This window comes from Bufo gargarizans, chromosome 1, assembly GCF_014858855.1.
Source record: "Bufo gargarizans isolate SCDJY-AF-19 chromosome 1, ASM1485885v1, whole genome shotgun sequence".
NCBI lineage: Eukaryota > Metazoa > Chordata > Amphibia > Anura > Bufonidae > Bufo > Bufo gargarizans.
Window position 1 is genome coordinate 619,307,051 of NC_058080.1, and position 12,068 is coordinate 619,319,118.

The window sequence follows — 12,068 nt, forward strand, 5'->3', positions numbered from 1 at the left end:
ACAACAACAACAGGGGGCGCTACCAAACAGGGAAATGTATTATACATTTAAAAAAAAAATGTACATGTATATTGCAATAATGCTACATTTGAACTCAATACACGGTCAATACATAGTAATAGGGCCTGGTGCAATATCACCTGGGGGGGTCCAGCAATAGCTGTCCACCAAATACATTATACCAAGCGCTACCTGCCCTGACCATTCACAATGCAGAAACCAGGGGGATGGAGGAAACAAGTGGCAAATAACAATCTGTCATGGTGGGAGAGTGCACCTTCCCAGAGGCAGAACCGGGTCCTCCCTGCTGATAGAGCGCTATAGATAGAGAGAGAGAGATGTGTGTATATATATCTCTCAGTAGCCATTAGCTGATGTTATATATACACATAGATATATCTCTGTCTCTCTCTGATGTTGTTTGTCGCACACGCCATGTGACAGGCTGGGCTCCTGACAAGGTGCAGCTGATCGCCATCATGCGCAGCCATACAATAGGCAGTGATCGGGCGGCTCTTCCCGTCAGGTCCGGATGGAGGATGACAGCAGCCGTCCCTTTTCTTCTGTGACATAACGCAACCTCCAGACCTCCCGTCCACATCCGCTGTGCGGTAACGGGCGACAAAGGGCACGGACGGGCGATGAAGACTCCCGAACCACGGAGCATCCGAACTGCGACATTGACCCTCGGTGCAACCACACAGAAGAGCGCATTATCATAGCACGGCAGCCGCGTCCCCGCACCGGGCACCTACCCCATCATCACGTCCTTGATCTCCGGGCTCTCCATCCTGCTGCCTGTCCACTGCACAGCGGGCGCGCCCCCGACCGACCGCTATCACGTGACCGCTCCCACACACCCAGCAGCAGAGGTGAGAGGAGGGGGCGGGGCCAGCGCGGGGACGCGCACTGCTGCAGGAGGGAGGAGAGGCGCTGACACCGTATTTACTGATCACTGTCATCTGCTCGGTCACAGAGCTGGGCGCCTACCAGCAAGAGACCGAGACACCATCATGCTTGGTATTGGGTTCTACTGCAACACCGCCGACAGGTTGGGGCGGCTACACAGCTCTGAGCATGACGCTGTGCCTGGTAAACAAGAGTACAGCTCTGCTACATTTTATCTGTGGCTCCGCAGGGGTGCAGCCCATCACCCATCTGATTTTTTTTTTTTGTGGTTTCAGAAAACCCCTTTACCAGAGATGGGTCCTATTTTTGGATTAGAAAAAAATAGGAGGGCCCTGGGCCCTTTACATTATTATATTACAGCGCTGTACACTGCCCTTTACATTATTATATTACAGCGCTGCACACCGCCCTTTACATTATCATATTACAGCGCTGCACACCGCCCTTTACATTATCATATTACAGCGCTGTACACCGCCCTTTACATTATCATATTACAGCGCTGCACACCGCCCTTTACATTATCATATTACAGCGCTGTACACCGCCCTTTACATTATCATATTACAGCGCTGTACACCGCCCTTTACATTATCATATTACAGCGCTGCACACCGCCCTTTACATTATCATATTACAGCGCTGTACACCGCCCTTTACATTATCATATTACAGCGCTGTACACCGCCCTTTACATTATCATATTACAGTGCTGTACACCGCCCTTTACATTATCATATTACAGCGCTGTACACCGCCCTTTACATTATCATATTACAGCGCTGCACACCGCCCTTTACATCATATTACAGTGCTGTATACCGCCCTTACATTATCATATTACAGCGCTGTACACCGCCCTTTACATTATCATATTACAGCGCTGCACACCGCCCTTTACATTATCATATTACAGCGCTGTACACCGCCCTTTACATTATCATATTACAGCGCTGTACACCGCCCTTTACGTTATCATATTACAGCGCTGTACACCGCCCTTTACGTTATCATATTACAGCGCTGCACACCGCCCTTTACATTATCATATTACAGCGCTGCACACCGCCCTTTACATTATCATATTACAGCGCTGCACACCGCCCTTTACATTATCATATTACAGCGCTGCACACTGCCCTTTACATTATCATTAGAGATGAGCGAACCTCTGTTTTAAGTTCGGCGTCTAAAGTTCGGGTTTGGATTAGCGGAGAATCCCGATCTGGAACCGGATATGGATTCCGACTTCCGTTGTGGTCCGTGGTAGCGGAATCAATAATGGCCGATTATTGATTCCGCTACCACGGACCACAACGGAAGTCGGAATCCATATCCGGTTCCAGATCGGGATTCTCCGCTAATCCAAACCCGAACTTTAGACGCCGAACTTAAAACAGAGGTTCGCTCATCTCTAATTATCATATTACAGCGCTGCACACCGCCCTTTACATTATCATATTACAGCGCTGTACACTGCCCTTTACATTATCATATTACAGCGCTGTACACTGCCCTTTACATTATCATATTACAGCGCTGCACACCGCCCTTTACATTATCATATTACAGCGCTGCACACCGCCCTTTACATTATCATATTACAGCGCTGTACACCGCCCTTTACATTATCATATTACAGCGCTGTACACCGCCCTTTACATTATCATATTACAGCGCTGCACACCGCCCTTTACATTATCATATTACAGCGCTGCACACCGCCCTTTACATTATCATATTACAGCGCTGCACACCACCCTTTACATTATCATATTACAGCGCTGCACACCGCCCTTTACATTATCATATTACAGCGCTGTACACTGCCCTTTACATTATCATATTACAGCGCTGCACACCACCCTTTACATTATCATATTACAGCGCTGCACACCGCCCTTTACATTATCATATTACAGCGCTGCACACCGCCCTTTACATTATCATATTACAGCGCTGCACACCGCCCTTTACATTATCATATTACAGCGCTGTATACCGCCCTTTACATTATCATATTACAGCGCTGCACACCGCCCTTTACATTATCATATTACAGCGCTGCACACCGCCCTTTACATTATCATATTACAGTGCTGTACACCGCCCTTTACATTATCATATTACAGTGCTGTATACCGCCCTTTACATTATCATATTACAGCGCTGCACACCGCCCTTTACATTATCATATTACAGTGCTGTACACCGCCCTTTACATTATCATATTACAGCGCTGCACACCGCCCTTTACATTATTACAGCGCTGCACACCGCCCTTTACATTATCATATTACAGCGCTGCACACCGCCCTTTACATTATCATATTACAGCGCTGCACACCGCCCTTTACATTATCATATTACAGCGCTGCACACCGCCCTTTACATTATCATATTACAGTGCTGTATACCGCCCTTTACATTATTATATTACAGCGCTGCACACCGCCCTTTACATCATATTACAGCGCTGCACACCGCCCTTTACATTATCATATTACAGCGCTGTATACCGCCCTTTACATTATCATATTACAGCGCTGTACACCGCCCTTTATTTAATGCTCACCACAGGTCCTATTCAACAAAGGAGACAGAAAGAGATGCCGGGCTTCGCGATCAAGTGGACTAAGGTGAGTTAAATTATTATTATTATTTTTTTAACCCCTCCAGCGCTATTTGACTATGCATTCTGTATTCAGAATGCTATTATTTTCCCTTATAACCATGTTATAAGGGAAAATAATAATGATCAGGTCTTCATCCCAATCGTCTCCTAGCAACCGTGCGTGAAAATCGCACCGCATCCGCACTTGCTTGCGGATGCTTGCGATTTTCACGCAACCCCATTCATTTTTATGGGGCCTGCGTTACGTGAAAAACGCAGAATATAAAACATGCTGCTATTTTCACGCAACGCATAAGTGATGCGTAAAAATCACCGCTCATGTGAACAGCCCCATAGAAATGAATGGGTCGGTATTCAGTGCGGGTGCAATGCGTTCAACTCACGCATCGCATCCGCGCGGAACCGTGTGAAAGGGGCCTTAGAGTGAGAGGAACAGCCTGGAGGAGTACTTGTTCAACCCCAGAAGTGGTAAGTTAAGTAAATAGACCTTTGGGTCTAGCGGTACAGGAGATCCAAAAAGGGAATGAGCCACATCCTTCACCTCCCCCAAATTAGGGTGATATTGGGGCACGTCCAAAAAATATGGTACAAAGAACCCACGTCGTTAAAGCACCGCCAGCAGACAGACGGAACAGTGGGGTTCATGGAATGTAGGCGTGCAGGGGTATGGTACCAGTGCATTAGCAGCTTATACTGCGTCTCCTTATACGTGGTGCAAATAGATGACTGGGCTGCCCTATTCCATACAGTTTGCCAGGCACTGCGAAAAAGAGGCGATCCGAGGACGGAAGCCCATTTTTCCAGGGGATCTCGTCCTCTGTGGATGTGGCCAAAAGGTGGTAGATGAGAGAGATCAGGCCTCTCATCCCGGTGCCTAGTCGGCATAGACGCTCAAATGCGGTAGGGAGTGACAGCTTAAGCGAACCAAAAGTACGGCTCACATAGTGACGAACCTGGATGTAGTGGAGTCCCTCCGTCGCCGGTACTTTTGATTGGTCCTGAAGCTGCGCAAAGGATCTCAGTGTCAGAGTAGAAGCGTCCACAATGTCCGCCAGGTGGAAGAGACCCAACGACGACCAGACCCGGACCATAGGAGTGGTTAAGCCGGAGGGAATAGCTGGGTTGTAAAGAAAAGAGATCATAGAGGAGTGCTGAGAGGCTAAGGCAAATCGGCTGTGGCAGGTGTCCCATATGTGTTTGGTAAAGGCCATAGGCCCCAGGAGGGGAGTGTGGGGGGCCACGGGGGTCCGGTTTCATAGCAGGGTGTTCGAATGAACCGGGGCAATCCAGAGGTTTTCGATTTCTACCCATTTAGTGTATGCCTATTGGGATGCCCAAAAAGGAACGACACGCAAATGGGAAGCCCAGTAATAGTGTATGATATTAGGGACCAATAGGCCACCTCTATCCATGGCTGCGAACATGACCTTGCGGGGGATGCGGTGACGTTTACCTTGCCATATGAAGTCTAGAGTGGCCTGTTGGAGGAGGCGTAGTTCTGACATAGGGATTTGTACTGGGAGGGTCTCCAAGTAATAAAGCAATTTTGGGAGGAGGAACATCTTCACCACTGCTATGCTAGACTTCTTGGGAAGTTTCTTACCCATGTGGGGGTCGGTATTGTAGGCTCAAGGCCCCTAATGTTGCAGCTCGGCGCTCACACATCCTTCTCCATGAGCTGCTAGGTCATTCCCCCTACCAGGGCATTTTTTAATGAGGGCACTATATGGGGCATTACTGGGTGCATTTTAATCCTGGGGCACTATAGCTGGATTTTTTTGTACATGGGCATTACTACTACGGGCTCTATAGTGTCATTTTTACCTGGGGTAAAATAGGAGATATTAATGCTGGAGGTACTGTAGGGGCATTTCTATAAGGCCTCATGCACACGACCGTTGTGTGCATCCGTGGCCGTTGTGCCGTTTTCCGTTTTTTTTTTTCGCGGACCCATTGACTTTCAATGGGTCCGTGGAAAAATCGGAAAATGCACCGTTTTGCAACCGAGGCTGTGATCCGTGTATCCTGTCCGTCAAAAAAATATGACCTGTCCTATTTTTTTGACGGACAACGGTTCACGGACCCATTCAAGTCAATGGGTCCGTGAAAGAACACGGATGCACACAAGATTGGCATCCGTGTCCGTGATCCGTGGCCGTAGGTTGCTTTCATACAGACGGATCCGAAGATCCGTCTGCATAAAAGCTTTTTCTGATCTAAGTTTTTACTTCGTGAAAACTCATATCCGACAGTATATTCTAACACAGAAGCGTTCCCATGGTGATGGGGACGCTTCTAGTTAGAATACACTACAAACTTTGTACAAGACTGCCCCCTTCTGCCTGGCAGCACCCGATCTCTTACAGGGGGATATGATAGCACAATTAACCCCTTCAGGTGCGGCATATCCCCCTGTAAGAGATCAGGGCTGCCACCCCCCCCCCTCCCCAGTTTGAATATCGTTGGTGGCACAGTGTGCGCCCCCCATCGGGCCCCCCTTTCCTCCCTCTAATGTTAGAAATCATTGGTGGCACAGTGTGCGCCCACCATCGCCCCCCCTCCCTCCCTCTATTGTATTAAATCGTTGGTGGCACAGTGTGCGCCCACCATCGCCCCCCCTCCCTCCCTCTATTGTAATAAATCGTTGGTGGCACAGTGTGCGCCCACTATCGCCCCCACCCCCCCCCCCTTCCTCCCTCTATTGTTAGAAATCGTTGGGGGCACAGTGTGCGCCCACCATCGGCCCCCCTCTCTCTATAGTAGTAACAACATTGGTGGCAGTGTGCGGCCTCCCATCCCCCCCCCCCCCCCCCCCATCATTGGTGGCAGCGGAGTTCCGATCGGAGTCCCAGTTTAATCGCTGGGGCTCCGATCGGTAACCATGGCAACCAGGAAGCTACTGCATCCCTGGTTGCCATGGTTACTTAGCAATAGTACAACAGTAGAAAATTCATACTTACCTGCTTGCTGCTGCGATGTCTGTGACCGGCCGGGAGCTCCACCTACTGGTAAGTGACAGTTCTTTAGCAATGCGCCGCACAGACCTTTCACTTACCAGTAGGTGGAGCTCCCGGCCGGTCACAAACATCGCAGCAGCAAGCAGGTAAGTACGAATCTTCTACAATTGTACTATTGCTAAGTAACCATGGCAACCAGGGATGCAGTAGCTTCCTGGTTGCCATGGTTACCGATCGGAGCCCTAGCGATTAAACTGGGACTGCGATCGGAACTCCGCTGCCACCAATGATATTCAAACGGGGGGGGGGGGGGGTCTGCCCCCTGCTGCCTGGCAGCCCTGATCTCTTACAGGGGGATATGATAGTACAATTAACCCCTTCAGGTGCGGCACCTGAGGAGTTAATTGTGCTGATCACGGCCCCCTGTAAGAGATCGGGTGCTGCCAGGCAGCAGGGGGCAGTCATGTACACAGTTTTTCAGTATATTCTAACCTGAAGCGTCCCCATCACCATGGGAACGCCTCTGTGTTAGAATATACTGTCAGAAATGAGTTTCACGATGTAGCTCATATCCGACAGTATATTCTAACGTAGAGGCGTTCCCATGGTGATGGGGACGCTTCAAGTTATGTTCGGGTGTCCGCCTGTCCGTGCAGAGGCAAGCGGATCCGTCCAGACTTATAATGTAAGTCAATGGGGACGGATCCGTTTGAAGATGACACACTGTGGCTCAATTTTCAAACGGATCCGTCCCCCATTGACTTTCAATGTAAAGTCTGGACGGATCCGTCTGAGGCTATTTTCACACTTAGAAATGTTTTAACAATATAATGCAGACGGATCCGCTCTGAACGGAGCCACCGTCTGCATTATGAACACAAGTGTGAAAGTAAAGGGACTCCTGACTTTACATTGAAAGTCAATGGGGACGGATCCGTTTGCAATTGCACCATATTGTGTCAACGTCAAACGGATCCGTCCCCATTGACTTGCATTGTAATTCAGGACGGATCCGTTTGGCTCCGCACGGCCAGGCGGACACCAAAACGACTTTTTTTCCATGTCTGTGGATCCTCCAAAAATCAAGGAAGACCCACGGACGAAAAAACAGTCACGGATCACGGACCCACGGACCCCGTTTTTGCGGACCGTGAAAAAAAACTGTCGTGTGCATGAGGCCTTACAGGGACATAAGAGGGGATATTATTTTGGGGGACACTATACAGGCATTACTGATGGCGCTGGCTGGGGGACATGATTATGGTGGCAATGGCATGGGGCTGATGGCACTGTCTGGGGGACATGATGATGGTGGCAATGGCATGGGGCAGATTGCGCTGGCTGGGGGACATAGATGATGGCAAATGGCAATGGCATGGGGCTGATGGCGCTGGCTGGGGGACATGGATGATTATGGCCATGTAATTTGTATACATACAGAAGAAAATAATATATCGTGATATATCGTTATATGGCACATGCTTCAAATTATATTGCGATATAAATTTTAGGCCATATCGCCCAGCCCTATATAATATATATATAATATATCTCAATGCCCTGATCACAGTCAACTGTACGTATGTCTGATATTATACAGTATACACTATTCATTGTCCTAAACCCCCGAAGACGACAGGGATCTGGCCATACATGTTGGGGGCCAGTTTTAATCCATCACCTGCTGCAAGTCTTTAACATAGGAGTAAAGTACACTACTATATAGGACAGCGCTATAGGGATAAATAGGTTGTATGCACCAACCATATCCCAGGCTGATAGCAGAGTTAGTACATTAAAGCAGCGATAGTGACAGGGTTTTTAATTATTAGAATTAATGTGGGAATAAAGATAAGGAGGGAAGGGTACACTGATTAATAAATGCAAAAAGGGTTTTATTGACAAAATGGCTTTGGGGAAAGATGGATTAACCACAATCTGACATTTATCAGGGTCAATCTGAAAGGTATCACTGATAGCACCACCCACCGGTGATGTCCCTGTACATCATTGTGGCTGAGGGAATGTATGAAAAGGGCTGCTGCGCTGATCTTGCTCCATACCCGACTGTTGCCGGTTGAATATTATAACAGGACCCCCGGCAGCAATTATGCCGAACCCAGTCATTTAACCCTTCAGATGCTGTGGTCAATAGCAATCACGGCGTCTGTGGCGTTAGGCAGAGGGAAGGGGCTCCTTCCGATTGGAGCCCTCTCAGTGAAATTGCAGGGCACCGATTGGTTACCATGACAGCCGGGGGCTTGCTAAAGGTTACCAGGCCTGCCATGGTAAACTAACCAAAATATTTATTATTGTGGTACATTCAATTGATTGGACATGGTTTGGAAAGACACACCCCTGTCTATATAAGGTCTCACAACGGTCAATGCATATCAGAGCAAAAACCAAGCCATGAGGAGCAAAGAACTGCCTACAGAGCTCGGAGACAGGATTGTGTGGAGGTACTAGGGTTGGACAATATCAAAAACATTCCCACTATAACAATATTAAGACATTTATCACGATAATGATATATAGCACGATAAATACCCATCACACAAGGAGACATTATACTGTATGGGCTGGCTGGGGCCAAGGTGACATACTGTATGGGCCATAAGGTGACATTATACTGTATGGGGCAACAATTTTTACTCCCCCCCACCGGTAGAATGTCTCCTTGTTGCCCCATACGGTATAGAGTAGAGTCTACTTGTTGCTCCTATATGGAGGCAACAGGGAAACATCATACTGTATGGGGCTTATACTGATGGGAACCATGACAGGTATATTCCCTATCTCCTGCTATTGTTTAGATATCAAGTACCATGTGCATGGGCTGCTGATGAGCCTGAGCGGATCTAGACAGGAAGAGTACCGCCTTTATTCATTGGTACCGAGTACTATCTTTTACATCCCGCTCCGTTGTCACACTTCTCCTGCTATGGACAATTGCAGGACAGGTGAGCGTGGCTGTTTCGGTGGACAGGTTCATGGAGAAACAGGAGCGAGGAGGGTGCGGCCGCTGCGGGAACTAACATAAAATGTATACAGGTGGCCGGACATGGACGTTTTAGAAGCGGTCAGCACACATGTGACTGCTCCTATGATGTCACTGAACACTATGAATATTAAGAAACAGTGATACTGTCGTTTCCTAATACCGTGGTATATCACGGACATTGGTATAATCGCTCAGTGCTAGGAGGTACAGATCTGGAAAAGGGTACCAAAAAATTCTGTTGCACTAAAAGTTTCCAAGAGCACAGTGGCCTCCTTCTGCAGAGCAGAACTGCAGAAAATCCCCAAATCCAAGTGTGAAAACCTTGTGGCATCATACCCAAGAAGACTGGAGGCTCTAATTGCAGCCAATGGTGCTTTAGCTAAGTCCTGAGTAAGGGTCTGAATACTTATGTCAGTGCACTATTTTAGTTTTTCCTTTTCAATAAATTAGCAAATATTTTGAACCTTCTGTTTTCACTATCAATATGGGGTACTGAGTGCAGAACGATGGAGAAAAACTGGAATGTTTTAATATTTTAGCACAAGGCTGCAACATAACAAAACGTGAAAAAAGTGAAAGGGTCTGAAGTCTTTCCAAACGCATTTTACACCGTCCACTCCACTCTCTATGGTAAGCCAAGCGTGGTGAGCACTTCTGCATCATCAGCATTATGAGGGTTGGTCGACTCTACTATTAGGGTCCATTCACACATCCGTAAGTGTTTTGCTGATCCGCAAAACACGGACACCTGCAATGTGCGATCCGCAATTTGCGGACCGCACATTACAGACACTATAATAGAAAATGCCTTTTCTGGTCCCCAATTGCGGATAAGAATAGGACATGTTCTATTTTTTTCAGGAACGGGATTGCCGACCCTGAAAAAACGGATGCGGATCCCAGAAATGCGGATTTGCATCCGTTACAGCCTCTTTGAAAGTGAATAAGTCCGCAAATTGCAGACCCAAATTACGGACGTGTGAATGGACCCTTAGCCCAAACTACACAAATATTATACTGTTTGGCTACTAGCACCAGTGACAACTATGCTGCTCTTAAAACAATCAATTATCTTTAGAAAAAAAATGACTGAGGGAAGATCTAAAAACTATGTATACATATATCAGGGGTCAGTACAGAGATCTCTCCCATCATCTATTTATCCTCAGGACTGTGACTGTGACGAGGGGACATCCTCTGCGTCTGGAGGAAAGAAGGTTTGTACACAAACATAGAAGAGGATTCTTTACGGTAAGAGCAGTGAGACTATGGAACTCTCTGCCTGAGGAGGTGGTGATGGGGAGTACAATAAAGGAATTCAAGAGGGGCCTGGATGTATTTCTGGAGCGTAATAATATTACAGGCTATAGCTACTAGAGAGGGGTCATTGATCCAGGGAGCTTCTACCTTTTTGCCTTCATCTAAATCATCTTGCAGGATAACCGGCTGAACTGGATGGATGGATGTGTCTTTCTTCAGCCTTATAAACTATGTTACTATGTTTGTCCATGAGGCCTGAATGAAGTGAATGAACTAAATGCAGTCTCGGTTTTTTATCTCATGAAACAAATAGTACTTACAGGAACTCTCTCCCTCTTTCTCCCTCGTCACAAATACTGAGCAGGTCGTTCATCACACCGTGCATGCGCTGGTCCAGGCACAACACTGATTTGGCTATTATGCAGTGTTTTCAGAAGTCCACCGTGATGCCATATTGTCCAAAGTCCTGTAAAAGAATTCATATACAGCATGCATTAAAAATAATAGCCATGTGAAATAAATATATATAAAATATAATATAAGAAGTCTACACACCCCTGTTAAAATGTCAGGTTTCTGTGCTGTAAAAAAATAAGACAAAGATAAATAATTTCAGAACTTTTTCCACCTTTAATGTGACCTATAAACTGTACCACTCAATTGAAAAACAAACAGAAATCTTTTAGGTAGAGGGAAGAAAAAAAATATATATAAAAATATATATAACTGGGGATGTAGCTGTGTTCAGAATTAAGAAATCACATTCAAAATCATGTTAAATAGGAGTCGGCATACACCTGCCATCATTTAAAGTGCCTCGGATTAACCCCAAATAAAGTTCAGCTGCTCTAGTTGGTCCTTACTTAAATGTTCTTAGTCGTATCCCACAGCAAAAGCCATGGTCCACAGAGAGCTTCCAAAGAAACGCCATACCCACAGTGAAGCATGGTGGTGGCAGCTTTGGGGCTGTTTTTCTTCAGCTGGAACTGGGGCCTTAGCTAAGCTAGAGGGAATTATGAACAGTAAACATACCAGTCAATATTGGCACAAAACCTTCAGGCTTCTGCTAGAAAGCTGAACATGAAGAGGAACTTCATCTTTCAGCATGACAACGACCCAAAGCATACATCCAAATCAACATAGGAATGGCTTCACCAGAGGAAGATTAAAGTTTTGGAATGGCCCAGCCAGAGCCCAGACCTGAATCTGATTGAAAATCTGTGGGGTGATCTGAAGAGGGCTGTGTACAGGAGATGCCCTCGCAGGAGTGTTTTTGCAAAGAAGAGTGGGCAAATCTTGCCAA

At 46.9% G+C, this 12,068-nt stretch overlaps 1 protein-coding gene across 5 annotated transcripts in view; it reads right to left on the bottom strand.

The window, feature by feature from the left end:
• The window catches only part of APC (APC regulator of WNT signaling pathway), a 125,532-nt gene that overhangs the window by 86,460 nt on the left and 27,004 nt on the right, over positions 1-12,068 (bottom strand). For 3 of the 5 annotated variants that reach the window (XM_044275940.1, XM_044275941.1, XM_044275937.1), the window contains exon 2: positions 11,086-11,231. The gene's annotated coding sequence lies outside the window, so the exon portion shown is untranslated. Of the gene's footprint in view, positions 1-755; positions 878-11,085; positions 11,232-11,320; positions 11,347-12,068 lie in introns of those variants that run through there. The other 2 variants (XM_044275938.1, XM_044275939.1) reach the window with 2 other exon arrangements.